Source organism: Polyodon spathula, chromosome 4 (genome assembly GCF_017654505.1).
Source record: "Polyodon spathula isolate WHYD16114869_AA chromosome 4, ASM1765450v1, whole genome shotgun sequence".
NCBI classification, from domain to species: domain Eukaryota; kingdom Metazoa; phylum Chordata; class Actinopteri; order Acipenseriformes; family Polyodontidae; genus Polyodon; species Polyodon spathula.
The window spans coordinates 90,494,413-90,513,764 of record NC_054537.1 but is presented as its reverse complement, the minus strand read 5'-3'; the positions used below and the strand labels follow the sequence as shown (position 1 = coordinate 90,513,764).

The 19,352-nt window shown below is 38.8% G+C and overlaps 1 long non-coding RNA gene across 1 annotated transcript; it reads left to right on the top strand.

Moving 5' to 3' along the window:
- Nucleotides 1-1,619: 1,619 nt before the first annotated feature.
- On the top strand, nucleotides 1,620-19,345 carry LOC121315085. Its single transcript, XR_005950198.1, has 3 exons — nucleotides 1,620-1,769; nucleotides 13,409-13,457; nucleotides 19,111-19,345. It is a non-coding gene; the product is annotated as an uncharacterized LOC121315085 (long non-coding RNA).
- The last annotated feature ends 7 nt before the right edge of the window (nucleotides 19,346-19,352 follow it).

The following is a 19,352-nucleotide window of genomic DNA, read 5'->3' as shown; positions in this document are numbered from 1 at the left end:
AAAATACAAATGTAGGTGATGCAAAACGTTTGACCATAGCCTGTACCTGCGGGGCTCCACCGTGTTTCACAGCGTGGAACTGCTCCCCGAGCAGACCGGGCTGTTCGACCGAACAAGCAGAACACGTTCCACAGCAGAAAGCTGGAAGGGTTTCGCCAAATCACATTGTTATATTCAGTCTGTTCGTTCTCACTAAATTACCCTTTTACTGCTCTCCCATCAGAGCAATCACATGATCTTAACACTGGCCTAATGCCAGAGCGCTCACTCTGCGTCCCGCCTCTAGATAGTCAATCTGTCATGTGATTTGCAAGTTTGTGTTTCGATTGACAGTCTGCCAATACTACTTTGCTACGATTTTCTTCTAATCCCAGTGGAGTAGATGGCACCTCTGTATTTTTTTTCTTTGTATGTGAATAGGTCACCTACCAACCCTGCTGCTGCCTTCCCCCATGCACACTACACTATGGTGCATAATTTGTGCCAAAATTCATTTGACCACTATCGTTATTAAACTCCAGCCATGGGTACATCTTCAGCCAGTTTGCCTGAAAATCTATGTTTAACATGCCCTTGACTGAATGATGAAAGTGCTGTTGTATCACTAAGGCTGTAGCTAAGGCTTAGTGTAATCTATGCAGTCAGTGGGGTGTGATGGAGTTAGTTTAAGCATAAATAAATGAATAAATAAATACCCTGAATATTTATTTTTCTGCCAAAATACCCTTTGTATTTTTTCATTATGAAAGTTTGTTGTTTTTAAATTGGATTTTTTTATACCATTTTTACAATGGAAAATGACCTATATCTTATTTTTGTAACAGTTTGTGTGTGAATTGCTCAGAAAACATTGATTTGTGTTTGCTTGAATTAAAATGTAATCAATATAATAGGCTGTCTGTGTTTCTTTTTTGTTGTTTTATGAATGAGTATGAAATCTCCTTGGTGCCCTTTGGTTGTTGGATTGATGTTTTGCCTTTTTGCCCTCTAGAACTGCCTTGGTGGCCCCGAATCTTCAAACCCAACGAAGGCAACAATACCCTGCCCTTCATGCCCTTAACTTCATGCCCTGAGTACCACAAACAGCACGTTTAGGTACAGGCTAATATTTTATTATTCTGAATACTGCGTAAATACTAATACGTATAGCATATATGTAATAAGATCATCGTACTATGAATATGAGTATTCCGAAAAAGATGTGGGATTAACATTACGATACAAGATTACACTACATAATTTACAAGGTATAATTTACACAAAGTATAAAGTAATTTACTGTATATACCAAGAACAGGCTAGGTTTCTCATATTGTTATGTGAAGATACATCGCTAAACTGGATAATTCTTGATATTTACCTGAACATTAATCTTGTTTCCTTTTTTTAATCGAACACACAACCCCTGCAGTTTGACTGACGGCGACACACCAAGCCTCGTTTTGAGTCTGCCGTGTATAAAGTCTTGACCTGACCTGCGCCACTCTAGCCAGTAGGTAGCGCTGTACAGTTTCCTTTTAATCTTAGTCTGCTTGCGTAAGAGTCTTTGTTTATGGCAATCATCCTTGTGTCTGGTGTGTGCGAGTAGGTAGGAACGGCGTCTCGTCTTGTTAATATTATATATTATATATATAGTGTGTGTATATTTTAAAATATAAATATCAGCATGCCGAAGCTCAGCAAGGAGACCAAGCAGCGGCTGCAGCAAGTTTTCCAATACGGACAGTTTGCCATACGATGGGGCCTCATCCCTACTATTCTGTACCTTGGTTAGTAAACAAACGTGTTACGTGTAGTCCACGTTATAAACATTTCTTCCTGTACGTATACATCCTGTAAACGTTTCGAGATGTAGAAAGAGTGATGTTGTCGGCATGTTTATAAAATAAAAAAAAGAACCAGGAGGGGGTATTTTGGGGTCTTTTTGTTATAGCAGGTTTAGTCGGTGTTTAAACCTGGTCATGCCTTTCAAATTAAATGTAGCAACTTAAAACAATAGGGAGGACTTATTCATAGAAATGATCGATGTTTTAAGACGTGTAGAATTAACAAAGCCGAGCCTTTGTTTTTGAGTATCTCAAGCTTGTTAGGCTTGTTGTACAGGTCATCACAGCATAGGTCAGATCTGTCATTCAGGTCGTTTACTGTACCGAGGGGTGGGCCTGTTCTGCCCTTTAACTGTTTTAAAAAAAAAAAAAAAAACAGAAAGTCTCCCTTTCTGATTGCCTGAAGCAGAAATTATTAAATATTGCACTGTCAAGAGTTAAGGATTATGATTTGTCAGAATGCACAAAAGCGACCCCCCTCGTATGTGGCGATTCAAATACCTCATTGTATAATTGTCTAGCTTTCCAAAAAAGAAAGTACACGTGCAGTATTACCCCTGTGTTAATACAGCTCCCACATAAAATGTTGTATTGTTATACATGCATCTTGCATGTTATTGAAAACTAATTTTTAAACACATTGGTTAATGTTGCAAAAAAAGGAACTTGAGCCTAATCAGCCCTTTCCTTGCAAAATGCTTGCACTGTACTGGCTTTGATGTGAATGAGTTAGAAAACTATTAGTTTGTTATGGTACCTGTCATACATCAGACCTTTTTGTTAAGATATTGTACCTTAAGTAGAATACACCTCCCATTGCTGATAGAAAAGCGTCTGTGGATAGGATGTGATGTACCATACAATGGTGAGTGACTGGTGCTCTGATTGACACACAGAAAATAAGGGAGTGATTTGTGAGGGAAGTGAAGACAGGCTGGATAAAGAGACATCTGGTCAGTGTAAAATTAAAGAGCAAATCTGTGGGAATAAAATGGATAGTATATTTAAACTGGCTGGAGTGTTTAGTGGGGGAGGCAGGACTTGAGACTGCAGTTTAATGAAACAGGGCATGGGGAAAGCACTACTGGACAAGCATGGTGACCTTGCATTGGAGGCAAAGTAAAAAACTATCCGGCAGTGACAAAGTAAAATGCAAAAACTGAAGAAAGTATGACATGATCTGTGAGGCTGTGGAAATAAACAGGAGGAATGTGATTCCAAACTACTTCTAGATCATTCACCATTCACAAACCCCCAGTGAAGCTGCTATTTAGTGGATGAAACTAGTAGGGTGGGAATTTCAAATAGTTTCCTTTTTGAATAAACAGGGTCCAGAATGTTTGTGTATTTGTTTGTACAAAGTGACTTTGTTTGTTCAATTACCTGTAAATAATTAAAAACAAGGACATACTTGGTTGTACTCTTAATGATCAGTGCAAATGCTGACATTACCCCACCATTCACAGAAATCCAACAGTAGATGTTTTACATTGAATTACAATCTAGTTAAAAAATTACCCCTTTCCAAGTATCTTCTTATTAAGCCCCTTTCATGCTGGCATTCCGACCCAGGCCCTGATCCCCTTTCTGGCTACCTGGGTCACAGTCCCGCATAGTGTGAAACCACGTACCTAGATCGCATCCGAGTTGACCCGGTTCCCAGCGACTCGCCTCAGGATGTGGGTTGACACGCTTTGACCTGGTTTGAGCGAGACAAAATGCATGACGGCTGTTCGGAAGCTGAAGAAATAGCAAACAACCAGGCCTGCGTGAAAGTTTCACTTGTGCAAGGAAAGCTTCTGTTTATTCTGTTTAGTCATATTGTTGTTGCTTGAGACATACCATGAGCCAGATTGCAGCAGGGCTAAAGAAACATTTGGGCCGACAGTTCAATTCAAAGAAAGTTGGATTGAAGCATCATTAACAAGCTGCTTCCGGGACATTGATACGTGCATTGTGTACTTGTGTCTGTATCTCCAACTGCTGATTCTAATGATCATATTAGCTAAACTGAAATTGGCATCATCAGTAGTAGGCACACATAAGTACATAAAGGTTACAACTGAGAGGAGGCCATTTGGCCCACTTTGCTCGTTTGGTTGTTAGTAGCTTATTGATCCCAGAATCTCATCAAGAAGCTTCTTGAAGGATCCCAGGGTGTCAGCTTCAACAACTTTACTGGGGAGTTGGTTTCAGACTCCCACAATTCTCTGTGTAAAAAATTGTCCTGTTTTAAGTTCACAAAGAGCATAAAACTACTGGGTTATTTCAGATTGAGAAAAGGGAAAGATCATTTGAAAATATAGACAATGCAACAGACATATTAGAAAGTTTTATCAAGGGGGTGCTAAGGTTTTAAAATAGATTTTTGCATGCATAACCTTTTGTGGGGTTGTTGGATTACATTACCAAGTTTATAGATGACAGCATTGCCTGTTTCAGTGATTCAAAACATATTTTACAATGTCAACCTTTAGTTTGACAAAAAATAAACAACTGTAATATGTAGCATACACTTTTTAAGGGATTGTCTCTGTATGACTGATTTATTAATTTGTTATACTGAGTGCCACAATTTCATTATTCCGATATGTCAAACTTGCATTAGGCCATTGCAGGCTTGCTGAAGAACTGGCAGCGGTTTTGAGTAAACATAGAATTATTAAAAATAATGTAAAGAAAAAAAAAAAGAGAAGTCATGTGCTATCATGAAGTCACCTACAAAGGAAACAAAAATCTAGGAAACTGTGCATGCAGCATTGAGCCACATAAATGGATGATGTAAGAACATTATTAGCAAGCCCCATATTTCGCACTATGGACAAAAAGTAACACCGAAACTAAACTGCAAAATAAATGAGGAAATGGTGAATTTCATCACTTATCTAATCGATTGCATCTGGTAAAGTGGTACTTTTCAAAATATTTACTTAATTCCTTTGGAAAATACATGCAGATTCATAGCTTTAATTAATTCAATTTAAAAAAAAAAAAAAAAAAAAAAAAAAAAATCTTACAGAAAAAATAGCTAACTGTCCATGCTGCAGCAACAGCTTGCAACATCAGGAAATCCCACTTTCGATGGCTAAAAGTTGCTGCTATTGAGCCAATTTCTTGTATGATAAAGTTTGCAATAATGATTTAGCATTGGGAAAGGGTCCCCCTGATTATCCTCTGTCAAGATAATTAAAGAATTTTCCATTTTGATTTACATTTCACTACTACCTCTTATGCAATACAGTGGGTATTACTGTTTGCCGCAGGCAACATTTGTGGTCATGTTACGAATTGGAAAGTTTTGTTTAACATTTTAAATGTGTTTCTTGAATAAGAATACTTAACACCGGAATCTTGAGTGGCATAACTTTTTTGCCCATGTTACTATTGTCTTGGTTCCTCTTTCAAAGTAAAGTGTTTATTGAAGATTATTCTTTCTAAAATGTACCATGTCAGCTCAAAATATGTACAAATTAAATGAGTGCAGATACAAATGAATCTGTGCCTGACTCAAGCCAATGTTGATTTGATCAAACTGTACATTATAATGGTGAGTTGTGTTGTAAATTGAACCCTGATGTTGATGTTGATTATCATGCAAATTCTAACAACGATTATCGATCATTATCGAGTTAAACTGCTTAAAAACAAAACAAAAGAAATCCCCTTGCAGTAACAGTTTAAAGGAACAATAAGCCCAGCTTCTGCTTTCATACATGTAAGTGTATTTAGTATTAGTTGACTTACTGCCCACATTGCAACCAAGATATGTAGAATATCTCTTTCATACATGTATAGGCCTAATCTATCTACATACCACGTAGCAACCAAAAATGCATCACATACTGGAGTGCTCAGAGAAGCGCCCACGTGGATTCGCTTATACAGTGCATTACTAAGGTCCTACCTATTTCATAGCCATGAAAAACGTGATGTGGAGCATGAAATTTATTTTTCACCATGAACTCTAGTTTATGTACTTTTACCATGCTCTTAAAGCCAATTAAGTTGTGTGTATCGGTCCAGGTTCCTGACGTGATTATAAGCTTGTTTCAATTTCAAAAAGAAAACTGGACAGGATTTATTGACACTTAATAGTAGCCAATAATCACTCTGGGCTCTCCTCACTGATTGGTAGATATGGGCATCCGGGGCGGGTTTAGTATCCTAGGAGATCAACGGATATTGTTAAGCGTGTGAACATTTTGCGAGTGTCCAAAATGAATAAAAAAAAACTACCAATAATTACTGCATCGGATCGTGTACAATAGTTTTATTCTACTGGTGGCAAAGTATTTTGTACAACCTGCAATGTTTCATTGGATCACATATGTCGAGCTACGATCCAGCGGCACTTAGACAGACAGCAATCAAAAACGAGAAAGGTTGCGGATAGTGCATGCTTCAAAATGAAAAGGTAAGAAAAAAACTTGTATAGAATTCATTAATAAATTAGGTTACTCTTGATCTCTGCATCATCCTGTATTTGTTCACAGACGCATATTCTCAGTAACTTTTAGAAGCGACAACACAGATTACGTTCTTGACAGTAAGTTAATATATACAAGACACATTTTTAATTTAACGGAATATTTGATTTCATTCAATTATCATGGGGTCCCAATCAGTAAATAATTCGTTGTCATTACAGGCCTAATGGCAAGCTTGCAAAAGTTCAACAAGTGCACGTCATGCAGCAGGAAGATTCCTCCAGAGGACAGGCATATACCCTCTGTGTCCGTTGCCTGGGCTTACAGCACACTGCCTCTGTTTTGGGAGAGGCCTCCTTTTGTGAGATCTGTGCAGCGTTCCAACATCGACAGGACAGGCCGTGGGCTGGAGCCTGGCAAGCCTGGTAGTAGCCCGCAGATAGCTTTGGCTGTCTCAGACGAGGGTCCCTGATGTGGACAAATCAGCCTTGCTGGGCACGCCGATATCTCCCGGCCATAGCTTTGGGCCAGCGGTGGAGGAAATACTGCAACGCTCCCACCGAGAACATGAAGCGTCACTGCAGGTAGCCTCGATGCTCCCTTCCTTCACTTTGGCATGGGACCGAGGTGAGATAATGGCATCCACTCGTGGCACGTACAGCGACTCAAGACAGTCCTAGTCATTGCTTTCAGGTCTCTGCTGCAGCTAGCGACTGAACCTACCCGCATAGATGGGGGAGTGCTGGACCTGGGTCCCCAGTGCAACAGCGCTGTCAAAGGCAGTTTCACTGCCGCCCCCACAGCAGGCCCCGCCACAGCCTCAGCATATACTAATGCCGGCCTGCCCCCACCTGGGCGGGTGGCCGCGCAGTTAACCAGAGGAGTGGCTACATCATGGGCCCTTTTTAGAGGAGCCTCATTGACTGACATTTATAATGCGGCTAGCTGGGCTACTCCACGTACTTTTCATCAGGTTCTACTGACTTACTGTGGTAGATCTCTGTAAGCCTTCATTAGGCACGAGGGTCCTTGAGGTTGCACACTTGCACCGCTAACTGTGGTTTTGCGATCTTGAGACGTCCCTCGTCTGCTGTCTTCGCTCATGCTCCCCTGCGACTGCTTTGGTATGCTTTTAAAAGAGAAAGTTAGGTCCATGGAGTTGGAGGGAATTGTTTGTTCCCTCGGAAGGCGGGACCCTGGATGTCCCTCCCCGGAGGGACCTATTGTCAGCTTTGATATAAAATGCTTAATGAATACCTGACCTGTGGCAGGCATGTCCCAGAAGTATTGGTGGTGGTCTTCTTTTCTTTCAGGGAAACAGGGTTACATCCATAACCTAATGTTGTCCTTTTATGGTAGTGCACCAGTTAAGATCTCACCACTAGATCTTATTTTGGTGTTTTGGACCACCAGAAAATTTCCAGAACAGAAGCTCCGAATACAGCCATCGTATATGAATGATGTTCAGTCCTTTATGAGACATTTGTTATGAGATAGGGTTGGTGCAATTCAGGGCAATTCCTCTGTGCTGTAAAATAGTCAAATACAATCTAATAGTATATTTTCCCTGCAAGGAATAGTGATCCGGTTGATTGTATGGAATTAACAAAGGTGTTTCACCAATCCCTTTCTTAGGTTGGTAATATTAGGCATTCCAAGATTAGTGCTAATCATCCTCTTCAAAACCTTGGTGTATTCAATGGATTTAACTGTGCCAACCAACATTATACCTTTGGGTATTATAATCTTCTCATCAAAATATGCGTTATGAGTTATGATACATGGATCAGACGCTTTGTTTCCAAAACTCATTTGTCAAGTTGTGATTCATAGATTGCAAGATGAGTCATATTAGTTTTGCTTTGTAATCCTGTCAAACTAATTTATTAGTCCAGTTTTTTTTTATATGTATATACAGTGCCTATAGAAAGTCTACACCCCCTTTAACTTTTTTCACATTTTGTTGTGTCAGTGCCTCAGAGTTTCATACATTTAAGTGAGGATTTTTTTCCACTTATCTACACTCCGTACTCCACATTGTTAAGGGGAAAACATTATATATTAAAAATTGGATAGGTCTTCACCCCTCTAAGTTAATACTTGGTAGAAGCAGCTTTGGCAGCAATTACAATTGTGAGTCTGTTGGGATAGGTCTCTATCAACTTTGCACACCTAGATTTGGTAATATTTGACCATTCTTCTTTACCAAACTGTTTAAGCATTGTCAAGTTCCTTGGGGAGCGTTGATGTTCCTTAGCTCCTCCAGTGTAGGTTTGGCTATGTACTTTTGGTCATTGCATTGCTGAAAGGTGAACTTCCGTCCCAGTTTCAGCTTTCTTGCAGAGGGCAGCAGGTTTTCCTCAAGGACTTCTCTGTACTTTGCTCCATTCATTTTTTCTTTTATCCTGACAAGTGCTCCAGTCCCTACTGATGAGAAACATCCCCATAACATGATGTTGCCACCACCATGCTTCACAGTAGGGATGGTGTTCTTTGGGTGATGTGCTGTGTTGGGTTTGCGCCAAACATAACGCTTTGCATTTAGGCCAAAAAGTTCCATTTTAGTTTCGTCAGACCACAAAACTTTTTGCCACATGGCTACAGAATCTCCTGAGTATTATTTTTGCTTACTTCAAATGGGATTCAAGATGGGCTTTCTTGAGTAATGGCTTCCTTCTTGCCACCCTACCATACAGGCCAGATTTGTAGAGGTTTGGGATATTGTTGTCACATGCACACTTTGACCAGTCTTGGCCATAAAAGCCTATAGCTCTTGCAAAGTTGCCATTGGCCTCATGATAGCCTCTCTGATCAGTCTCCTACTTGCTCGGTCATCCAGTTTGGAGGGACCGCCTGATCTAGGCAGGGTCTTGACCGTGCTCCAAGGGATATTCAAGGCCTGTGATATTTTTTTATACCCATCCCCTGATCTGTGCCTTTCAACAACTTTGTCCCGTAGTTCTTTTGAAAGCGCCTTGGTGCTCATGGTTGAGTCTTTGCTTTGAAATGCACTACCCAGCAGAGGGAACCTACAGGAACTGCTGCGTTTATTCTGAAATCATGTGAATCACTACAATTTAAAACAGGTGGAGGCTACTTAACTTGATTTTGAAGGTGATTGGTTACACCTGAGCTAATTTAGGATTGCTATTACAAAGGGGGTGGACACTTACCTAACTAAGCTATTTCAGCTTTTATAATTCATTTTCTACAAATTTCCAAATTTCTGGAATATTTTTTTCACTTGGAAGTTGTGGGGTAGGATGTGTAGATAAATGAAAAAAAAAAAAAAAAAAAACAATGCATTTTAATTCCAAGCTATAAGGCAACAAAAGGTGAAGTTTTATTGAGATTTATGATTATACTGTATTTACAGTATAATCGTAAATCTCGAAAAACTACTCACTTCTAAATCTTTTGTAGTCATTTTTGTATTACTTTAGTATAAATACATGTTAATTTGGATTCATATGTTGTTTTTTTCTGACTTTATATGAACGAAAAGACATTTGCCCGTTTTCCCATTGGAAATAGTGATATTTTGAAATATCACTGTCTGGTCACAAAAGCAAAGTTTGTGGGGAATAATAGCCATTTTCTATACTTTTGAGGCATAAACAATTAGGAAGTAACACTTACTACCCAGGAACACAAAAAAAAAAAAAAAAATTGTTACACGGTGTTACTTACAAACCCTCTGTCTGTATAAAAGCAGTGTTGGAACAGACTGTGTTACTACACCCTCTTAAGCATTATTTGGACAGTATTGTACTACAGGAATTAGTATATTGCTATCATAATGGCGAGAAAAAGGCAATTAACAAAGGAAGAGAGATAAACCATTAAAACCCTTAAAAAGTCTTTCCTTTAGAGAAATTGCAAAGAAAGCCAAGGTGTCAGTGAGTACAGTTTCCTACACCATCAAAAGGCATTGGAAACTGGAGGAAACTCTGACAGGAAGAGGTCTGGCAGACCCAAAACTACAACAGAAGTTTCTGAGAGTCAACAGCTTGCGTGATAGGCGGCTCACAGGACAACAGCTTCAAGCACAGCTTAATACTGGTTGAAGTAAGCAAGTCTCAGTTTCAACTGTGAAGAGAAGACTTTGAGCTGCAGGTTTGACAGGTCGAATGGCAGTAAGAAAGCCATTGCTAAGATGACAAAATAAGAGAGGCTTGCCTGGGCCATGAAGCACTGCCAGTGGACTACTGAAGACTGGAAGAAGGTCTTATGGACCGATAAATCAAAATTTGAAATCTTCGGTTCATCACGCAGGGTTTTTGTACGCTGTCGAGTAGGGGAAAGGATGGTTCCTCGGTGTGTGACACCAACTGTCAGACATGGAGGAGGAAACGTGATGGTCTGGGGCTCTTTTGCTGGATCCAGAGTCAGCGACTTGCACAGAGTGAGTGGCGCCCTGAACCAAAACGGCTACCACAGCATTTTGCAGCGCCATGCAATACCCTCTGGTATACGCCTAGTTGGTCGGGTTCATCCTACAGCAAGATAATGACCCAAAACATACCTCCAGGCTATGTCAGAACTACCTTTACAAGAAATGAACAAGACGGTAGGCTTGAGATCATGGAACGGCCAGCACAGTCTCCAGACTTAAACCCTATCGAGCTGGTTTGGGATGAACTGGACAGAAGGGTGAAAGCAAAGTAACCTACAAGTGCAACACATTTGTGGGAACTTCTGCAACAGTGTTGGGCAGAACTTTCCAAACCAATATTTGATTTCCATTGTAGAAAGAATGCCACAAGTGTGTTCGGCTGTTATAACTGCAAAAGGTGTTCACTTTGAGTCAAAAATTTTGATTAAATTTTGTTAAACTAAAAGATTCCATGATTTTTTATCTCTCAATTGTTTATTTGTTCTATGCTTTAATTTCAGAGTACATATAGACATTAAACTGCGTAAATTTCAATAAAAACTGGAAAAATTGAGGTGTTCTAAAACTTTTGACCGGTAGTGTATGTATATATATATATATATATATATATATATACATACATACACACACACACACACACACACACACACACACACACAGGTACTGGACACAAAAATGGAAACACCAATGTAAAGTCATTTAACGGGGTTGGGCCAGTACGGCCTGTATGCACCAGGTGGAAAATGCTGTCTCGGGCGTCGTTCCAGAATATCCCATAAATGCTCGATTGGGTTCGGGTCTGGTGACTGAGAAGGCCATGACATATGGATAACATCAGTGTCATGCTCATCAAACCATTGGGCAACCACACGTGCTCTGTGGACGGCGGCATTGTCATCCTAGAAGACAGTCCCCCACCGGCAGGAAAGAAATGCTGCAACATGGGGTGAAGATGATCACTTGGAAGCATGATTTATCTGACCATATCACATTTCTCCACTGCTTGATAGTCCATTACCTGTGCTCTTTGCACCACTAGATTGAAAAACGTGCATTGCCAGGTGTGATAAGCGGTTTGTGCGCTGCAACCCGACTATGGTATCCTGCTCTGTGGAGTTCTCGGCTGACCTTTTTTGATGAAACTGGCTGCTCGCGCCCCAGGTTGAAATTTGCAGTCAATTGATCTGTAGCTGCTCACCTGTTTTGCCTTGTACTTCAAATTAATGCATGGATATCACGATCCTGGAGTATGCACTTCCGCCCACAGTTGCCCTTTGCTGATTGATGTCTTTACCTCGGAATTCCATGCCGACATCACCTTAGACACAGTTGCTCGTGAAAAATCAGCAAGTTGAGCTGTCTTGGTCACTGAAGCTCCTGCCAAACGCCCCAACAGTCGCCCCTCTTTCAAGGTCATTGAGGTCGCCTCTTGCAGCCATGCTAGCTATAATTATAGGCAACCAGGCCTGTCCAGCATTTTTATACATGACCCTAAGCATGCTGGGATGTTATTTGCTTAATTAAAGCATGAGCCACACTTGTGTGGAAGCCCTTGCCTTCAATATACTTGGTGTCCCTCATTTACCCAGGTGTTCCTGTTTTTTTTGTTCTCTGCCTGTATATGTGTGTGTGTGTGTGTGTGTGTGTATATATGATATATATATATATATATATATATATATATATATATATATATATATATATATATATATTTTTTTAAATGTGCTTCATAAAAGAGAGCGTGAAATACATTTTGTAGCCTAGTAGTTACTGGAAACTACTCAAATCTTTGTGTCTGTTAGTGGCAGGATAATGCAGGTTTTATAATTTGCTGGAAATTGTTTGCGATGGAGACACAGTGGGAGACACTCATTCATTGTGTCATACTTCCTTCCCAGAGTTGGCAGCGATTCAGGAATTCTAGTAGTTGCAGTCCAACCTAGATACAGTGCAGTGCACTGTAGACTAATATTGTGCCATTCACACAAGTTTGTTTTTCCTCTGTACTAGATTCATTTCTCTCATTAACATCATAATACCGAAAAAAATCTGTGAATTAGTTTTTGTAGTATTTTTACCATAGTTGTAAAGTTCTACAAGGGCTGGACAAGAACACAGATAGAAACATCTGAGATCCGTGCACACACTGGCGGCCCTTCACATGGGCAATTTATCATGTAAGCAAAAATAATCCCTGAAATGAAGATAAGCACCCCTGTGCAAGTTTCAGTTTGTAGAGCTGGTAGTTAGCACAGTCTTCCTACGTGAAAATGTAAAAAGTTCTAACTAACACAAGTTCATTGCATATGGCTTAACCTTTGGTTTTGTTACCACGAATCGCACTGCTTTTGAGGAAAAATGTGCCTCTAGCTTTTTTGCTTTTACTTAATATTGTCAGTGTTATGTGCACTTATATAGCCCCTTTAGAATGCCAATTAGCAGTTTTAAAATCATATATTCAGGTACGTAAAAAGAAAAAAAAGGGTTGCTTTTATTAGCTCCTGTATATACCAGGTAATGTGGTTTTATATGGAGGTGCCCGCACGTAATTTCTATGTGTGCCATATCACTATGTATGCTGTATCTGAATAGCTGCTTATTTCACTGATGAACTTTAGGACATCCTTTAGCACTCTCTGAGTTGAACAGAATTCGGGTATTTAGGAGGTGCAGTTGGCTTGTCTTTATGTACATACAGAGGATGTAGGTCATCTACTTTTTTCATACTAATGATTGCTCTAATTTTGTATTTATTGCAGGTTTTAAGAGAGGTGCTGATCCTGGGTTGCCAGAGCCTACTGTTTTAAGGTAATATTTATTGCATCTGTTATACAACAGGCATTATTTAATGGCTTGCCTAATTTGCTTGATGGTTTGGCATTTAGTTAATAGTTGAAATAGTTTCTGTCTGAGAGCAAAATGCTAGAAGTATATCCATCCTAAATATGTAGTGGGAGAGTGTTACACAATCAGAAAAGCACTGCCACCGCTAAAAAAAAAAAAAGAACAGAAAATGTGTTATGCTGACTGAAAATGAAAAGGGGGGAATGGATGCAGAGCTTTGGAAAAGTAAACTCTTCATTTCATTCTCCATTCAAAAAAGCAATGCAATTCCAGTAAGTCTGTCCAGCAGTAATAAGTGTTATCATTATTTCTAGGTCCCACGTTTAAAATTAAATACATGGTTACTGTAAAGTGTGCCTCTGGAATTACTGGATTTACTTACTTAGCACCATGGGAGTGACATTTTTCCAGAGATAAAAGGCTTTAAACTTTTCACCCTTGTAAATTCCTAAACCATTACCCATCAAAAACAATATTTCTAGAGTATTTTACAAGGTCACAAATAATAAATTTACCATCCTTAATCCACACAAATAGTGACAAACAGTTACTGGAGATTCCAAAAGTATGGTGCTGCTTATTTTCACAGTTTGTTTAATTGTAAATGAGAGGTGTAATGAGGCAGAACACAGTTTCTGTTGGAGTTCAGAAGAAAGATGTCCTGCAAATTAGACACCAGACATAATATGAATCAATAAATAAATGCATATGTATTGCTTGTAATGATGCGCGTGCATCAACATATGAAATTAATTGAATTAGTAAAAGCAAAACAATAGGCAAGTGTATGTTGATAAACTATAACAATGAAGTGACAGATAAAAAATAAAGCAAAACCAGCTATGTACTATGAAATTAGCTGGCAAGTGTGTTTCATTCTATCACAATGGCAGAGGCAAAAATAATGGGAGTTACTGTAGGGTTAACAATGTTAATAAACTGTCAAACTAAATTAACACAGCACCCCTACACACGTTACACAACATGCAGCAGAACTATACAAGACATGCACATTATTTAACAGAATGGTGAAGCAACTCGTCAGATTAGGAAACTCCAAATTGCTCGCCGACTTGTGTCTGATTTCTGTTTTTTTTTCTAGAGCTCGAACACTTTCCACCTTTGTGTAGCAAGTGAAACAGCAGCACATTTTGCCCTTCGTTTACATGACATTTTGTAGCAAAGTGGTGCACCTGTGGAAATCAGAATATTAAACAATTCAATGATACGACGGTGGTTCTGGAAAGGTTTAATAAACCAATCGGTGGCCTTCAAAACACTCGATGACAAGTCGCTTTTTTTTGTGTTTGTTTATACAAAACAGTGCTGTATCCATGGTTAACGAATCTCTATTGGTTCCAAGAAGGTGTTCTTTTAAGTAAAGTTCCTGTTCCTTTATCATTAGCATTTGCAATGGGAAAAATCTGTTTCGTCACAAGGGTGTTCCCTTAAGTGAAGTGTTCTCTTAGGAGGTGTTACTATACGCAGAGACTACTGTACTATAATTAATTGTTATTAAAGTACACCCTTGCTGTTCAGCTATTCAGCTATAACGAACCTGAAATAAAAAAATAAAAAAAATTAAAACAAAGATCATATAAACACGCACGGGATGCCACCTCCGCAGTGAAGTGATCTCCTTTGTCTTATTAATAAGACAATGTGAATCTATGCCTCCGAAACAAAATTAATTTTATATTGCAACAAAGCTGGAAACTACATTGATTGTTTAAAAAAAAGAGTAACACAGGCATATGTCTGTTGTGAATCTAGGCTGTCAGAAAACTTTAAAAAATTTTTTTTGGCTTGTTAAGCAACCATGCGGTAATGCTAAATGATTTAAAGAAAAAACAAAACAAAAAACCTTTAGGATCTGATTAACTTCATGTCGGGTTGATTTGGAATAAAAGCTCAGGTTTGTATTCTTGCATGTTGGATTAAGATCTGGTGCACTTTTAAATGATTCGTGTCAGATTGATTCTGAATAAAAGTTCAGCTTCAATTCAGGATTTGTGCTTTCTGTACTGCGTTTTAATTCTTTAACAAATAGGATAATGCAAAGGCAGACTACTGCTTACATGAGGGGAACAGGTACGTGTAATTTTGCTTGTATTCATAAACTCATCTCATTAACTTAATCCAAAAGTTTATCCTTCATTTGATTGTCGATATAACGAACAGAAGGCTTGAACTCCGACAGGTTCGTTATAGCGAGGGTGTACTGCAAGTCAAAAAGGAAGCATTTAAACTAGAAAGGAAGGGGGGAGAAATCAACAAAAAAATCAACAAAAAAACAGAAGGGAGACCGCATCAGAAGGGAGACCGCATCAAAACAAGAACAACAACTCAGGTAAGACAACCATTAAATGTATTTATCTAAATGCTAGAAGTATCAGAAACAAAATTCTAGAACTTGAAGCTACTGCACTAACAGGTAACTATGATGTGATAGGTGTTACAGAAACGTGGTTATCTGAGAGTGATGGGGACGAATATAATATTTGTGGGTATACACTGTATAGGAAAGACAGGCAGGACAGACGAGGAGGAGGGGTAGCGCTATACATAAGAAACAGTCTTGAAGCCCAGGTGTTAAACCTGGACAAAGAAAATAAAACCGAATCAATATGGGTCAGAATAACAGACAAAAATTCAAAAGGCATAATAATAGGAGCATGCTATAGACCGCCAGATTCAGACGGTGAGCACAATAATCTGTTATACAATGACATTAGAAATGTGTGTAGCAAAGGAGAAGCCATACTAATGGGGGATTTCAACTTCCCCCAAATAAAATGGGAAAACCCGGTGGGTAGCGCGAAGGATGAAATAGAAATGGTGGAAATGACAAATGACTGCTTCCTAACACAATTTGTGAAGGCACCCACTAGAGGGGAGGCATGCCTTGATTTAGTCTTTTCAAATAACGAAGATAGAATAACTAAAACAGAGGTCAGAGAACCACTGCAAACTCAGACCACAACATGGTCTCATTTGAAGTGTTTTTTAAATCCCCAAAAGTAAAGACTAAAGCTAAGGTTTACAATTTTAGAAAAGCAAACTATGAAGGTATGAAACAAAGACTAACAGAAGTAGATTGGAGTAAAATAGAGAAAACACCCACAGAAGAAGGATGGTTGTTCTTCAAAAATGTAGTACTAGAGGCGCAAAACAATTACATCCCTAAAGTAGACAAATCTAAATGTAAAACTAAATTGCCAAAATGGTTTAATAGATCAATTAAAAAAAATATTCAGCGAAAAAAGGCACTTTACAGAGCATTAAAAAAGGACCAAAAAGAAAGTACACAGAAAGAGTACACAGAACTGCAAATGCAAGTCAAAAAGGAAGTTAGAAAGGCCAAGAGAGAAATAGAAATGAACATTGCTAAGGGAGCTAAAACCAATTCCAAAATGTTTTTCCAATATTACAACAGCAAGAGAACATTCAAAGAGGAGATTAAATGTTTAAGAGATACAAATGGCAAAATCATAGAGGAAGAAAAAAAAATAGCAAATATGTTAAATGATTACTTTTCACAAGTTTTTACAAAGGAAGATACTGACAACATGCCCCACATGTCATCCAGTTCCTATCCAGTTTTAAATAACTTTAGCATAACTGAGGCAGAAGTGTTAAAGGGACTAGGAGCTCTTAAAATAAACAAATCCCCTGGGCCGGATGAGATCCTCCCAGTAGTACTCAAAGAAATGAAAGAAGTAATTTACAAACCGCTAACCAAGATCATGCAGCAGTCTCTTGACACAGGGGTGGTACCGACAGACTGGAAAATTGCAAACGTAATACCGATTGAACCAGGTAACTACAGACCAATAAGCCTGACTTCTATTATATGCAAACTTATGGAAACTATAATAAGATCCAAAATGGAAAATTACCTATATGGTAACAGGGTACTGGGAGACAGTCAGCATGGTTTTAGGAAAGGGAGATCGTGTCTAACTAACTTGCTTGATTTTTTTGAGGATGCAACATCGATAATGGATAATTGCAAAGCATATGACATGGTTTATTTAGATTTCCAGAAAGCTTTTGACAAAGTCCCGCACAAAAGATTAATTCTCAAACTGAACTTGGGATTCAAGGAAACACATGTACATGGATTAGGGAGTGGTTAACATGTAGAAAACAGAAAAGTACTGATTAGAGGAAAAACCTCAGAATGGAGTGTGGTAACCAGTGGTGTACCACAGGGATCAGTATTAGGTCCTCTGCTATTCCTAATCTACATTAATGATTTAGATTCTGGTATAGTAAGCAAACTTGTTAAATTTGCAGACGACACAAAAGTAGGAGGAGTGGCAAACACTGTTGCAGCAGCAAAGGTCATTCAAAATGATCTAGACAAGATTCAGAACTGGGCAGATACATGGCAAATGACATTTAATAGAGAAAAGTGTAAGGTACTGCACGCAGGAAATAAAAATGTACATTATAAATATCATATGGGAGATACTGAAATTGGAGAAGGAATCTATGAAAAAGACCTAGGAGTTTATGTTGACTCAGAAATGTCTTCATCTAGACAATGTGGGGAAGCTATAAAAAAAAGGCTAACAAGATACTCGGATACATTGTGAAAAGTGTTGAATTTAAATCAAGGGAAGTAATGTTAAAACTGTACAATGCACTTGTAAGACCTCATCTTGAATATTGTGTGCAGTTCTGGTCACCTCGCTATAAAAAAGATATTGCTGCTCTAGAAAGAGTGCAAAGAAGAGCAACCAGAATTATTCCGGGCTTAAAAGGCATGTCATATGCAGACAGGCTAAAAGAATTGAATCTGTTCAGTCTTGAACAAAGAAGACTACGTGGCGACCTAATTCAAGCATTCAAAATTCTAAAAGGTATTGACAGTGTCGACGCAAGGGACTTTTTCAGCCTGAAAAAAGAAACAAGGACCAGGGGTCACAAATGGAGTTTAGAAAAAGGGGCATTCAGAACAGAAAATAGGAGACACTTTTTTACACAGAGAATTGTGAGGGTCTGGAATCAACTCCCCAGTAATGTTGTTGAAGCTGACACCCTGGGATCCTTCAAGAAGCTGCTTGATGAGATTTTGGGATCAATAAGCTACTAACAACCAAACGAGCAAGATGGGCCGAATGGCCTCCTCTCGTTTGTAAACTTTCTTATGTTCTTATGTTCTTAAAGTCTTTTAAAAAATATATATTATTGGGCAGGATTACAAGGATGTTTTGACAATTTCCCTCACAGTGTACTGTATTCACCCAAAAATTTGAAAATACATCCGTAGCATCGTTTGGGAAGTCATATTGATAAAATGATGTGGCACTGAAGTGTGGTGCTGAGTAAGCATTAGTAATTGTAATAATGCTTGAGCCTAATGGGAAAGGAAATGCTTTGTAGACCTACGTGTACCACTGAAATAACATTTCTTCAGAAAGTAAAGTGACATATTTTAAACTTTGAACACAACTCTTGCTCATGTCTGAGATGTTTCATTTGTTTAAATTAAGATTATAATATTTTCTAAGGCAGCAGTCCATTTTTTGTCAGTACTAAGGTTCTTCCCATTCCATTTTCTCTTTAATGTTGTCAGTTCATTAGTAATTGCCTTGTGTTTGTTTTTCAGTTTGCTTTGGGGTTGAGACAGTTGGAGACCAAAGTATCTGTTGTCTGCTTAAGGAAGAGACTTGATGGAAAATCTTATTCAATTCTGTCCATTGGGATCCTCTGCAAACTGACTGGCTTCACTGCATCGCTTTTTTACATGTAACCATCAGATTTTCTAAAGGAAGTTCTATGCCTGTGATTGTCTGTTGCATTAAATAAACCCTTTACGAAACCAGTAAACCCTTTACAAAACAGCAAGTG